Source organism: Lichenostomus cassidix, unplaced genomic scaffold (assembly GCF_008360975.1).
Source record: "Lichenostomus cassidix isolate B80296 unplaced genomic scaffold, HeHo_3.0 HiC_scaffold_643, whole genome shotgun sequence".
NCBI classification, from domain to species: Eukaryota; Metazoa; Chordata; class Aves; order Passeriformes; family Meliphagidae; genus Lichenostomus; species Lichenostomus cassidix.
The window spans coordinates 50,626-66,025 of NW_028147914.1; the positions used below are offsets into that span (position 1 = coordinate 50,626).

The 15,400-nt window shown below is 39.3% G+C and overlaps 1 long non-coding RNA gene across 1 annotated transcript; it reads left to right on the forward strand.

Moving 5' to 3' along the window:
- The first annotated feature begins 5,370 nt into the window (after nt 1-5,370).
- On the forward strand, nt 5,371-15,389 carry LOC146420558 (uncharacterized). The gene is made up of 3 exons (XR_014849110.1): nt 5,371-5,641; nt 12,291-12,402; nt 15,293-15,389. It is a non-coding gene; the product is annotated as an uncharacterized LOC146420558 (long non-coding RNA).
- Nucleotides 15,390-15,400: the final 11 nt, after the last annotated feature.

Below are 15,400 nucleotides of genomic sequence, written 5' to 3' on the forward strand. Positions count from 1 at the left end.
CGGGCTTCCATCTTTGCCATTTTGGCGAGCTTTTCGTAATGTGATCACGTTAGCATCTTCTGCCAGGGTTTTTTGGGCCTGGTTAGCTCACCGTCAGTCTCACCTGGGCCATCTCATTCCTCATCCTCTCGATCATTGCAGTCATCTCACTGAGAGTTTTCTCTCATTGTCATGTCCCCTTGTTGCACATCCTGTCTAATGTCTCTTTGTGTGTGTGTGTGTGTGTGTGTGTGTTTGTTTGGCCTGGAGCTGCAGGTACAGATGTGATGTACTTCGATCAGATAGGGGAGGTTGTAGTTTTTCAGTGTTTCAATGTGGTTTTTGGCACTTGAGAAACGATTCACCGAAGATCCCCATCTGTATCTGTGCTGGGAATGGTGAAAGTGCGGTGTTCCCAGTTATGGCGTGGGTGGCTGTTGTGGTGACGCCAGGTCAGGGCTTCCACTCTATCCCAAAGAGCGCCTACCTCCAGCCTGTGTGTCCCCTCAAAAGCAGGTACTGACTGTGTGCCTGTCCCCTCCAGCTCCTCAGCCCATGTGGCCTGTGGCCTCTGTCCTGTCGTGGCCACCCTGAGCCCAAAGAGGCCCATGTGGTGCTCCCAGGCTTGTCACTTCCTCCTGGGATTGCTGTGGTACCCCCTGCTCTGCCTAATGTTACCCTCTGAAGCAGGGGCATCCCTCTGCCTCAGGAATGTCCGTCTGATGTGCCACAAATGAGGGGCGCCCTGTAGTGTAGGTCTGCACGGGGGTCCCTCCTGCCTTCCCCGGTCTCCTGGCAGGAAGGATACCGCAAAGCGCTGACCCCCCGCAACAGCATAAAAGGTCCTAGTTTCACTAAGCAGCCTGACATCCCCCAGCCATCAGCAGAGGCAAGCTGAGACCAGACCACTTGTTTGGCAAGAAGTTGCCAGAACCTTTCTCTCTTCCCCATATTCCCTATGATCATGGCGTGGTCCCTGTGAGAAAGTCAGGGGATTAGTGAAGGAATCAGGGGCTTCCTTGTTGAAGAGGAGCCTAGCCCCTTCCAATGGCTGCAGACCAGGGGGGTCAGTTGGATCCAAATATTCCAGCACTGGGGCCACAGCAGCACCTAGCTCTGGACCTTCTCCTGCCATCTGGGAGTCTCTGTCATCCTCCAGCACTGACACCCTGAGCGTGGACCCCCAGAACCACAAGAGGGCGTTTGGAGGAGTCACGGTGGCGCCCCCTTCCTGCCCCCAGCCTGATGCCCATGCTGGTACCTGCCACATTCATTGTCCTGGCAGAGCCTCGGTGGGTCTGGACAGCACGCTGGCACCAAACATGTCCTCCCCCCAAACGGGGTGTCCCACACTTTGAAGTGAGAGCAAGAAGCTGGAGATGCTGGGAGAGGCAGTGGGAGTACTGGAAGGGAGAAAGGTGTGGGAGGCAGAGCCGGGACACAGGAGGAGATGTCACAGAGACACGGGGATATGGGGAGGGGGTGCACAGCTTGAGGGGATTGCCCATGTTGTCACCCCCGGGGGTGTGAGAGTTTGTCCAGGGTGGGATGGGGCTGTAGTGGTGAACCCCAAGTGAGATGGGGGTGATCCCATGGGACATGGGCAGAGTCCCAGCTTGTCTGGCTACCCCATCCATGGTTAACGCAGCATGGCAGTAGAGCCCAATGTCAGCCCAAGACAGGTGTGGCCCCCCCTTCCCCATTGCAGAGTCCCACGCAAACCTTATAAAATCGGGAGCGCACGTCTAGACCTGACAGCTGTGCTGGTGCCCAGGGCAGAACTTGGCATCACGGGGCCGAGGGTGTTGTGGAGGGGCTGGGGGGCCCTGGCCCCTCAGCTCTATCCAAGGATGACTGAGAGATGCTCGGGGCAGGGCCTGATCCAGCCCCCTGTGCCCCAGAGTCCCACCTAAAATAAAAAAAATGTAGAGTAAGCATTTTTATTGCGGGCAAGTGCCTGTCAACATAGTGGTGAAGATTGTGTAGAGCCCCTGTGCTGTCAGACACTCCCCGAGATCTGTCTTCCAGGTAGAGAGAAGGGCATGTGGCTGCCATCATTGTTTTGGGCAAAGAACAGTTTTTAGCTGGTTATCGGTTTTGCATCCTTTGATATCATTGCTGCAATATTTGTTTGTATTTGGTGCCCTGAACAAGCACTTCCAGCTGTCATGCTGGGTAGTGAAAAATTAAAATCAATGCAAAGAAATTATTTCTATGATTGATACCAATATAGCTTGCTGTCCCTAATCCCACCAAACAGGTTTCTACAAAGGTTCAAATGGTCAGGTTTTCCTTTTCACAAAGCCCTACTGAAGTGAGTGAGGTAACACACATGTGATGTACTGTATCTTCTGCGTTGTTATTAAGCCTTGCCAGATGGTTTTGATTAGGTCAAGTTGCATTTGCAAGTGTGTCCATGACAGGAGGGTGGAGATGTTTCCAACCTGTGGAAAAGAGCCATTGTTCCATGCCAGGTGCCCAGAGCCAAATGTGGGATTCTGCATCCTAAAATTGTGAAAATGGCAGTATTTCTGCCAGACTAAAGCTGCCAGGAACTAGGCCTGTGGTTGGCCTTGGAGTCCTGGGATCCTTGTCCAAACTCTGTGCAAGGCTGTAGGGTGGAAATATTTCCTACCTGTTGAAAGGAGACACCAGTTAAAGCCAGGTTCTGTTTTGGGATGAGTGAGCAGCAGGAAGAGGGAGAGAGAACACGCTCCTGATCCATCAGGGAAACCTTTCCAGGTAAGATATGTCAGAGTCCTATTTTAAAGACTCAATATACCCCCTGTTTCTTACGGCAAGTAAGAAAAATAGCTCTATGGTGTGCTCCTGCTAAGTTCTAAACAAATGAGCAGTGAAGCTGCTGACATTTAAACTGAAGTGCTTTCAGCAGGCCTTGAGAAGGATCCCATCAGACTGCAGTGTATTTGGATAACCTAATACAACCAGTGTGCTGACCAGAGATGTGCTAAATGCACCAAGGAAAGCAAAGTGTTGCTCAGGTGTTTTGGTCACAGCAACGTGAGTTAAACCACACAGAACACTTCCAGCAGAAGCGTGGCCTGGGCTGCTCGCACATTGAGACTGAATGATTATACAACCACTACCTCCGAACTCTTTCTTTGAGCCTCTTCCTTGCTTCCCTCTGACCTGGCTGACTGGAACAGCACGTGGAACAGATAGTGACAAGCACCCGCCATCTGAGCTGTGCAGCGCTTCCTACTCAGGCTGAGCTAAACCCTCTGAACCGTCTCGCAGTGTGTCACGTAGGGCACAGGGGAGGACGGGGAATGCAGTTATCCTTCCCTCCCCAGAATGAGACATGAGCTTCCTTGAAGATGGCATTTAAAGGATCAGTAAAGCTGTATTTTTTTTCTTAGGCCATTTCAAATTTCTGTACGTGGACATTTCAGGAGGTGCAATTCAGTAAGGCTCTCGGAACTGAGCCACATGAATCAGGTTTAATGCTAAAGTGAATTTCAGTAGGCTGTGCATGGGTTAAACAGCCTACATACAGGAAAAATATATGTTCAGGTCTAAGGCTGAATGTGCTATTTAGTGTCCAGTATTTAATAAAAAATTTGGAAAAATGTTTTGAAATCAGCAGAGCCAAATTTGTAATCTAAGAAGCGGTAGCACCATCATCCAAACCCCCTAAGTTTTTAACAGTTTAAAGTGATGCTGGATTGAAATAGATACAGGCTTGATGTGCCAATTTTTCTATCTATTCAGCCAGATTTTAAAAACATGGAAAATGTTCTCTGAGGTAAAGTACTTCATGAACTTTTTCTTTCTACCCAGACCTGGAAGTTTGTACAGCGCCAGACCGGCATCTTCTGGCTGGATTCTGTGACATGGTGACCAAGATGGAGAAGCAGCACTTCACAAGTCCTTCCTGAGCACTGGCAATTGCAGTCTTTTAAATTTGTTGTCCATTTATGATTGTCATCTTCCAGTCAGTAAGAAAAGTATCAGGATGTAAGGAATTTAGGGAATGAAATGGAAATAAAATAGAAGGGGGATGAAAGCAAAAGACCAGTGGTAAATATTCTGTGGGAAACTGTGCCTATGCATGAAAGAGAGAAAGAAGCAGCAGTTTCCTGAATGAAGTCACAGAAGACAATTCCCAGTGCCTACTTCTAGCTGAGTGTGCACATTTACTATGATGTAACAGAGCAATTGTAATTCCCAGGACCCTGCTTTGCAAATGAAGAAATGTCCCAAAAGCTCGAAATCCAGGTTTTAAATTTTGATCAGGCGCTTAAAGTACTCACCCGTAGCGCGGGGTCCCGATTTGTTCCGTACAAAAGATGGCGGCGGCCGGAAAAGCACAGGCGCACCCATTAATATGGCGGCGCCCATTTCGCACATGCGCGGTGCACTGGACTACCAAAATGGCGGCCGCGAAGTCCTGACCCCGAAAACGGCGATTCGGCTGCTTGGCGGGCTTCCCCGGCGCTGCGGACAGGTGCGGAGTGGTCTTTGGGGGCGGGTGTGCGCGCTGCGGTTCGGCGGGGCCGCCATTTTGTCCCGAAAGCGATCGGCAAATTCCGGTTTTTTCCCACCGCTCGCGCGGTTGCCGCCGCCCGTGGGCGACGCGGACAGTATAGAGGACGCCCCTGCAGCTGTTTGCTGAGTGCATAAATGTCCCAAAAGCGCGAAATACGAGTTTTTAATTTCGATCAGGCGCATAAAGTAGTCACCTATAGCGCGGGGTCCTGATTTGTTCCGTACAAAAGATGGCGGCGGCTGGAAAAGCATAGGCGCGTCCATTAATATGGCGGCGCCCCTATTTCGCACATGCGCAGTGCACTGGACTACCAAAATGGCGTCGGCATCGTTCGCACATGCGCAGTGCAGTGAACTACCAAAATGGCGTCGGCATCATTCGCACATGCGCAGTGCAGTGAACTACCAAAATGGCGTCGGCATCATTCGCACATGCGCAGGGCAGTGAACTACCAAAATGGCGTCGGCATCATTCGCACATGCGCAGTGCAGTGAACTACCAAAATGGCGTCGGCATCATTCGCACATGCGCAGTGCAGTGAACTACCAAAATGGCGTCGGCATCATTAGCACATGCGCAGTGCAGTAAACTACCAAAATGGCGTCGGCATCATTCGCACATGCGCAGTGCAGTGAACTACCAAAATGGCGTCGGCATCATTCGCACATGCGCAGTGCAGTAAACTAACAAAATGGCGTCGGCATCGTTCGCACATGCGCAGTGCAGTAAACTACCAAAATGGCGTCGGCATCATTTGCACATGCGCGGTGCAGTAGAGTGCCAAAATGGCGTCGGCATCGTTCGCACATGCGCAGTGCATTGGACTACCAAAATGGCGTCGGCATCGTTCGCACATGCGCAGTGTTGCCGAGTTCAAAAAGGGCGGCCGCGGGGTCTTCTCTGAGGCAATATGCGTCTACTGTGCCGCCTGAACAAAATGCGGAGTCCGAGGGTGCCACCGCAGCATTTTCCGGGCTTTGCGGGCTTGTGCTGAAGCGTGCGGTGCTGTGGACGGCGCGGGGGGCTGGCGGGATCCGCGTGTGCCGGGGCGGGCACCGGCGCGGTCGACTATATGGCCCCCCCCCCGCCTCTTCCGGTTCCTTAAAAGGGGCCCTCGGCACGCAGCGTATGGCGGCGGCGGCGGCGACACAGGTAGGGGCGGGGGCGGTGGGGGGCTGACCCGGCGGCCCCCAGCCCGGGGAGGGAGAGCGGCGCCGCCGGCTCGGGGCCCCGCGGGACACCACTCCCCACGGACCGCTCCGAAAATGGGGTGCCGTCCAGCATGATAATCCTTTATCCCCTATCGTTGGCTTATATGCCAAAAAAAAAAAAAAGTGTAAAAATGTGTAGTCCTATCTCTTTAACTGCACCCAGCCGCAGAAAAAAACGCGAGTTGTTTTGAAAACATTTTCTCCAAGCCTTGCTCCGGGGGAGGATTCGTCGCCCGGCAGAAACTGCGTGCTGGACAAAGGTCAGGGTGAGCTCTATTCCCGTTTTTTCCATTCTTCTTCTTTTTCCTCGTTTGGACCCCTTCTCTTCGATCTGCTTTACCACCCGGAGACCCAAAAAAGCCAAAAAACAGCAGAGCTCTCCAGAAAGCTCCGCCCGGCCCCGGGTGGGGGGCGAAAAAGAGAAAAACTGCGTCTGAAAAAAAGACTTTTTAATCAAGTTAAATAACTGCCTTTCACCTTGTTTTTTCCCCTTCCCCTGTGCCTTATAAGGCACTCTGCGTAATTTTATTAAATAAATAATTTTTTCTTCACTTCCATCTAAAAAATTCTGTTAAAAGTAAAAAAAAAAGTGTCAAAACCCTTCACTCTCAAAAAAAAGAAAACCTTATCATTGACCCGCGACATATTTGGCGCCCAACTTACGGGGCCTTAATTACTTGTTCTACACCTTTTATAAAATTTAAAAAAGTAAAAAAAACCCCGAATAATTACATTCTAGTTTTAAACGCTTGATATTAAATTACAACCATCAATAATCACTATGCTGTTTGATAAAAAATTATTTAATATAATACTGTCTGTTTAGCACATAAATTTATTTCCCTACCAACAAGTAAAAACAATCCTGTCCCTAATGTATAATTTCCACCAATCAGAGACACAACTCCAACTTGTTATAGTAATGTGTGTAATACTAACAATCTGTAAAAAAATATGAAAAACAGTTAAAGATGTACATGCTCTGTTAATTTCCTCCTCTAGTTTTAGTAACCTGTTTTAGAGTTTTATTAATAATATTACCCAACCTGTTAAAAAAGTAGAGAGTGAAACTTCCTAACTCCTCACCCATCTCTTTCCCTTTAAATCTAGTATATCAACTTTTAAAAATATTCAATTTTTCCTAAATGTTAAAAAAACCATTAACTTAATTATACAAATACTTTACCTAAAAATTTCCATGTATATAATATTCAATTTTACCAAAATAAAAACTAAAAAAAAAAAAACTAAACAAAAACAAACACCTAATCCAAATATAAAAAAAATTAAATAATATAAAATATAAAAAAACATAAATAAAACTTTAAAAAAATTCTCTAATCCAATAAACTAAAAATTTCCCCCTAAACAAATCCCAAAACCAGCTAAAGTAAAAAAATATCTAAAAAAAAATACAAAAACAACTACAATACAATATATTAAACCCTAACATATACTTATCATACACTATCAGATATTATAAAACAAAAAATAAAGAAACCTAAACCAATAACAATTACTCCTATTACAAAAAACAAAAAAACCCAATTTAAAACTAATCACCCAAATAACAATAGGGAGGGACCCTCAAAACCAACAACTAAATCAAAAATCATTATTAAATCCATAAATATAAAAAACCTTCACAACCTAAAAAAAATTATATCCAACAAAATAATAAATCTATAATTAATTAATTAATCCATCTTTAAAATACTACAAACAATATTACACTTCTAAATCCTACTAAAACAAAACATTTAAAAACTATATCACGTAACCCAAATATCAACCAAACTATACAAAATAAACCTAACTACAACAACCTCTAAAAACGAACTATCAAAACTACAAAAAAAAATACCTACATCCCAACAATCTCTATTCACAACAAACTCAATAAAAAACTATAAAACAAAAAATTCAACGCTTAAAAAAAATAACAGTAATAAAAATTATCTTCTCAAAAAACATAACAAACCCAAATCCAATTATAAACCCAAATAAAATAAAATATACACCTATAATATAACAAAAACTCCTAAAACTTAAACCATCAAAATATACTTCTACTTTAACCATTATAAAACAAAATAACAAACATAAAACTATACATAATATAACAAAAAAACTCCAAACATATACAAATATCATACATAACCCAATAAATACAAAAATCTCAACTATAAAAACAAATCTACAAAAACTAAAAAATAAAATAAAAAAATCATAAAAAACTCAATAAAAAAATTAAAAACAACCTTCTCCAAATCTCAAAAATACAAACCAAAAATTCTACTACCCCACGCAAACACTCCTCAGCTATAAAAACTAAATATATCCCTCAACATAAATTATAATATTTCCTATATAACAATAAAAAAAACATAAACAAATAAAATAAACAACCCACTGCTATCCTAACACAACAAATACGTAAATTAAAAAAAAACAAAACTAAAAAAAAAACTCCACCAAAAAAAAAATAACTCTACTCAATATATCTAATTCCCTTAAAAAAACCTCTAACACAAATACCCACCATAATTAAAAAAACCCTACCTCTAACCAAATAAAAACCAAAAAAAACCAAATTTTTTAAACAGTATAAATTCAATAACCTAACACATCAAAACCACAAAAATACAAAACTTTAATTAACACTAATACACAATACACAATAATACCATCACAACATATAAAAACAAAACCTATTTCTATTTCCAACATTACAAAAAAATCACAAAACTGAACCTTCGTAAAAACTAAAATAAACCTAACTAAAAAAAAATATAAAAAAAACCATTCCATTATAACTAACCCAAAAACTCCATATATTTTAAATATAAACTTCCTCCAAAATAAATATTTCAAAAACCCAAAAAAACTCCAATAAACATTTAAAATAACTACTGTAAAAACAAAAAACATAAAACAATTAAACACCTTACCTAAACTATCAAAAAACCCATCTACAATAAAACTCCTAAAAAAAAAAAACCAACAAATACCAATTACAACCTCAATTATACACCGCCAACAATACCAAACAACTCGTAATACTGTAATTCCCATTCACAAACTAATCCATAAACTAAAAAAACAAAAAATAATCAACAAAACCCATTCATTCTTTAACAACCCCATCTAACCTATACAAAAATCTAAAAAAAAATTAAAATTAACTATAAACTATCATACCTTAAATAAAATAACTCCACCTCTAAATACTACTATACCAAACATACTAAAACTCCAATATAAACTAAAATCCAAAGCAACAAAATAATATACTACTATTAACATTACAAATACATTTTTCTCCATTCCTCTAACAACAAAATACAAACCTCAATTTACTTTCACCTAAAAAAAACATACAATACACCTAAAACAAATTACCCCAAAAATAAAAACACAATCCCACCATTTATCATAAACTAATCCAAACTACATTAAAAAAAAAATAAAACTCCAAAACATTTACAATACATTAATAACATCATTATATAAAAAAACACAACAAAAAAAATTAAAAAAAAAAATCCAAATTCTCCTAAAAACCAATTTCACTGTAAAAAAAACAAAATCAAAAAACCTACCAAAAAAATCCAATTCCTAAAAATAAAATAACAAAATAAACAACATCAAATTCCTACTAAAATTATCAATAAAATCATCACAATATCCCCCCAACCAACAAAAAAAACCCCACAAACTTTCCTAAAAACTATAAACTTTTAAAAAATACACATCCCTGAGTACAGCCAAATCATAAATCCTCTCTATCTAATTACCCATAAAAAAATAATTTCCACTAAAACCCTAAACAACAACAAACCTTCACCCAAATCAAACAAAAAATTACTCATACAATAACCCTTAACCCAATCAAAACAAAACCAAAAGTAAAAAATGTACTTTACTCTACAACTAAAAACCATAACCTATCCTAAAACCTTTAACAAAAAATACCTAATAAAACCCAAAACCAACCACTAAAATTTTAAAACCAAAATTACAAAAAATCTAAAACCAACTACACCCCAACAAAAAAAAAAATCCTAACAACATATAAAAAAATCCAAACTACCTCAAAAATAATTAACACAAAAACACAACTCCTCCTAACACCTCAACTACCAATACTAAAATAAATATTTAGAACAAAAATTCCCTCTACTCATCATACCACCAATAGCACATAAAGCAAATAAATTACCCTTATCACACAGCGCACCCGTATAAAAAAATCTAAATCACCCTAAAATTTTAAAAATAATTACAAATTAACCTAAAAATAAAAATTTTAATCTAACTAAAAAAAAAAAACTAAAACAAATAACCCATGCAAAAAAAAAACCCCACCATACAACCAACTACCAACAAATAAAACACACTACACTCTTTTCACTAATAATTCCTATCATCTTATAAAAACAAAACAAAAATAAAAAACAACTGTATAAAACCCCACACAACAAATTACAAAAACTAAAAAAAAAAAAGTAAATCAAGCCAATTCACTAAACTCAAAACCATTCAATTAACCCTAAACATTACTAAAAAAAAATAACCAAAACTCTACCTTTATACTAATTCATAAATAATAACCAATACTCTATAAAATTAACTAAAAAATAAAAAAAACCTAATTAACAACATAAAAAAAACCAATTTAAACAACTAAAAAATAAAAAAACATCGCTAACCAAACAAAAAAACTACCTATAAAAATCCACCGTATAAACACCCATATCCCCAAAAATCAAACTAATAAAAAACACCAAAACAATAAACAAATAAATCAAACTACAAAAATAAAAATATCCCAAATAAACTTAAATTAACAACATAAAAAAAATTTATTCCTAACTCAATAAACCCATAATACCTCAAACCATCAAAACAAAAATACCACCTATACATAAACACAAAACCAAAAAATAAATCTAACCATAAACTACATCTCTCAAATTATCCATAACTATAAAACATATACTACCATCAAACAAACCAAACAAATAAAACCCCTATAATATAATAAAAAATAATCAAAATATAAATATAAAAAAACCTAACTAATTAATTACATCACACTACCTCAAACCCACCATAACAAACACTATATACTCACAATAATAAAAACCACCACTAAATAACTAAAAACCTACCCTATACCTCATACCACTACTCATAACACCATCCTAGGCCTTAAAAACCAAATCCTATAAAAACATAATACCCCTAAAAAAATTAAATCAAATAACAAAACTCATTTTAAAAATAACCTCATAAACAACTAAACTAAAAACCATAACATTAAATAAATATACCACATTCCCTATCATACACCAACTACTAACAAAATAAAACAATATAGTAAACTATTAAAAACCACCCTAAAAACATTAAATAAAAAAACTTACAAAAATTAAAAACATTTAACAAAAACCACCTAATTAATCAATACCCGAGGCTCCATCAACCAAACAAATCCTACCCAATCTAAACTTCTACATACAATAAATAAAAATAAAATCCCAACAATACATACCAAAAACTTGTTAAAAAAAACTATCTAAATTAATTCTACCTCACATAAAAACAAACCCATCCATAAAATTATCTTTACCCAAAAACCAAAATATACGTAATAAATAATACAAAAAAATAAAAAACCACAATATATCCCTCAAAAAAATTTAATTTTAAATAAAAACCACATATAAAATTAAAATAACAACATACCACCATTCACCATTCATAACATTATTTATACATAATTATATATATATGTGTGTATATATATATATTTAAAATTAAAAAATATTAAAATAAACCTTAAACCAACACTATAAAATAAAAAAATAAAATATCTTAAATTAATAATATAATAATCCTTTATCCCCTATCATTAACTTATATACCCAAAAAAAAAAAAAAAAAATATATAATCCTATCTCTTTAACTACACCCAGCCACAAAAAACCCCACAAGTTATTTTAAAAACATTTTCTCCAAACCTTACTCCAAAAAAAAATTCATCACCCAGCAAAAACTACATACTAAACAAAAATCAAAATAAACTCTCTTCCCATTTTTTCCATTCTTCTTCTTTTTCCTCATTTAAACCCCTTCTCTTCAATCTACTTTACCACCCAAAAACCCAAAAAAACCAAAAAACAACAAAACTCTCCAAAAAAACTCCACCCGGCCCCGGGTGGGGAACAAAAAAAAAAAAACTACGTCTAAAAAAACCACTTTTTAATCAAATTAAATAACTACCTTTCACCTTATTTTTTTCCCTTCCCCTGTGCCTTATAAAACACTCTGCGTAATTTTATTAAATAAATAATTTTTTCTTCACTTCCATCTAAAAAATTCTATTAAAAAAAAAAAAAAATCAAAACCCTTCACTCTCAAAAAAAAAAAAGTCGTATCATTAACCCAAAACACATTTATTGCCTGACCCCTCCCTACCCTTTTTTTCTTGTTGCAGGACACTACATTAATACCTGCAAAAAGAAAAAAAATGTACAAAGCCTTCCACATTGGGTAAATTCATATCATTTCTTTCTCTCCTTTAGCAAGTCAAACCACCTGCTTCTACAGCACTTCTGAACTCCATTCTGACTCTTGGCAAGAAATTCTTACAGGCCTGACATTGTGGCTACAGCTCTGTGATGATCCACATGAAAGGTGGGTGCTTTCTTCAATTATCCTTTCTTCAATGCAACACTTCCTTTTTACTATCTATCTAGGTCATCTCCTTCATTTTCATAACTATATTCGGAAGGCACTGTGTACTGGGCATTGGCTATAAATGTCCACCCAGAAAGGTAGACAACAGCTTTGCTGCAAGGCAGATAATCTTTTCAATATTCCTGCAAGAGCTGGCTTGCCTGCATTTGGTAATTATGGAACATGCTTCAGCTACTCCAGTGACAACACGTGAACAATTACTTCTTACTGATAGTGAGGCTCAAAAACGACACTTCTGAAGCAACAATGCACTGCAGGCACCTGGACACATGTCCTTCCCTAAGGAAAAAAAACTCAAAGTTCTTTCCCTCTTCCCTGGCTTGCTGGTACCAAGCACAGAAAACTGCACCTGAGGGAAGCTTGGAAGCCTGTATCCTCTGACATTTTGCACTTGGTTAGAGCTTTTTTTTCATACCTCTGCATACTTCTGAAAATTACAGTTCCTCTTTTACAACATAGCCAATGTCCACACTTACCTAGAAAGAGGCACTGGGATTTGTTTTCTGTAAATTCATTCAGGAAACTCCTTGTTCTTTCTCTCTCTCATTCATGGCCATAGTTTCCCAAAGAATATTTAGCAGGGCCTTTTTGCTTTGATACCCTCTATTTCATTTCCATTTCATTCTCTAAATTCTTTACATCCTGAAACTTTTTCTAGTACGTGGAAGAGCACAATCATAAATGGACAACAGAAAAATTGTAGAACTTCCCTAGCTCAAGATGTTGTTTTTCACTCTTTATCTATTTGCTCTTCCCATCTCATAGCTGCTCTTTTCCATGCACCTTTAAGGGCCTGCAATTCTCACTGCTGCAGAAGGACTTGTGAACTGCTGCTTCCCTACCTTGCTCATCAGAGCACGGAATCCAGTCGGAAGGTGCCGGTCCATTGGTGCACAAACCACCAGGTATGGCTAGAAAGAGTAGAAAAAATTCATGAAATACTTTCCCTTGGAGAACAGTTCCCATGCTTTGCAAATCTGGGTTCATACATAGAAATATTGGCACATCAAGTCTGTATCAATTTCAATACAGAACAGCATCGCTTTAAACTCTTGAAAACTTCAGGGTTTGGATGATGTTGCTACCACTTCCTACATTACAAATGTGGCTATGCTGACCTCAAAACTGGTACACATGTCTCCAAATATTTTATCTAATACTGGACAGTACATAAGGTGCTTAGCCTTATACCTGCACATGCTTATTACCTGTGTGTGAACTGCATACCACGTGCATAGCCTGCAGAAATACACTTCAGGATTAATTCTGATTCGTAAGGCTCCGTTACATGAGCCTTACAGAACTGCACCTCATCAATTATCCATGTACAGAAATTTGGCTTTCAAATGGCCTAAGAGAAAAAAAAATAGTTTTGCTAAGTCTTTCAATGCCATGTTAAAGGAATAACATATCTCATGTTGCTGAGGAAACAATAACTGCAATAACCATCCTCCCCTGTTCCCTGTATGACACACTGAAATATGGTTCAGAAGGTTTACTTCAACCACTGTAGGAAATGCCACACAGCTCACATGGTGGCCGATTCTCAGCCTCTGTTCCACTCACTGTACCATTCGGCCAGATCAGAGAGAAGCAAGTAAAAAAAAAAGTAAAAAAAGTTTAAAAAATATTATCCCAAAGGGAACATTTGCAGGTGGTGGTTGTACAATTGTTCCATCTGAACATGTGGGCAGCCCAGGCCACGCTTCTGATAGAACTGTTTGGTGTGGATGAACTCATGTCACTGTGACCAAAACATATGAGCAATACTTTGCTTCCCTTTATGCAATTAACACCTCTCTGGTCACCACAGTTCTGGTATTAGGTTAGCCTGAGATGCTGCAGTCTGACAGAGATCCTTCTCAAAACCTAGGGAGAAAACTCAGGTTTATATGTCAGCACCTTCACTGTTGACTTCTTTAGAATTCAGTGGCAAGACGTCATTCATCTATTTTTCTTATTTGCCACGTAAGCCACACAAGATATTTATTCTTTGAAATAGGACTCTGACATCTCTTCCCTGAAAAGGTTTTCATCATTGCTCATAAGTGTGATCTCCCTCCCTCTTCCTGCTGATCAAACCTGGCTCAAACCACTGCCTCTTTTCAACAGCTAGCACACACTGGGCACAACACACCCAGGAGTCCAAGGCCAGCCTCAGGCTGACCTCCTAGCAGCTTCTGTCTGGCACAAATCCTGACATTTGCACAGCTTTACAATACAAAATCCCACATTTCCCCATGGGAACCTGGGGGCAACAATGGCTCTTTTCCATGGGAATGGCACATCACCACTCTCGTGTAAGATAGGCAGTTTGGAGGAATCCAAGTGCACACAGACCTCTGCTTCTTTACACCTTTCATCTGACAGGATTCCTGCAGCATGCACACTTTTCAGGTACAATACCACATTTGGAACCTGGCTGCAAACGGTGCCTCTTTTACACACGTAACAAACTTTTCCACCCTTCTGACCTGCACACCGTGGCAAATGCCTCCTCACATCATAAAAACCATCTGACAACACTTCATAACGAGCCTCAAGATAGACTATATCGCCTCTGTGTTACCTCACTCCACTCAGTCAGGTTTTCTGGGAAAAAAAAGGACTGTTTGAACCTTTTACAAACCTGCTGTGGGACTAAGAACACCAAGCTATACTGATAGCAATCATAACAATCCATTCTTTACATTCATTTCAATTATTCACTACCCACAACAACACCTGTAACTCCTGCTTCAGGACACCACATCTATAGAAATACTGCACCACTGATATTAAAGGAAGCGAGGACAATAACCACATCAAATCTCTTCTTCCCCCACAGCAATGACCGTGGCCACATCTCCTTTGCTCTACCTCGAGGACACGCTCTGGGGAGTACCTGACAGCATAAGAGCTCTCAAGAATCTTCACCACTGTCAAGACAGCCACT